The sequence below is a fragment of the Mus musculus genome, chromosome 13 (genome assembly GCF_000001635.26).
Source record: "Mus musculus strain C57BL/6J chromosome 13, GRCm38.p6 C57BL/6J".
Taxonomy (NCBI): domain Eukaryota; kingdom Metazoa; phylum Chordata; class Mammalia; order Rodentia; family Muridae; genus Mus; species Mus musculus.
The window spans coordinates 28,944,919-28,945,176 of NC_000079.6; positions in this window are offsets into that span (position 1 = coordinate 28,944,919).

Genomic DNA, 258 nt, shown 5'->3' on the forward strand with positions numbered 1-258 from the left:
TGAAGGGCTGGTACCTAATGAGCACAGATTGCTGCCAGGCATTGCTGCATGTGTTCCACATATGGGGTCACACTCAATTCTCACAACAGCTTTCTCAGTCAGGTGGCCTTCTATGGAACGATTTAGAACGGAGGCTCCAAGGGACTAAGAAACTTGACCACCGTGCTCCAGCCAGCCTAGCTCAGAGCCAGTATTCACACATGGATTATTTTGACTAAATTCAACGCTGCTTGCCAAAGATAGCACAAAATGCAAATA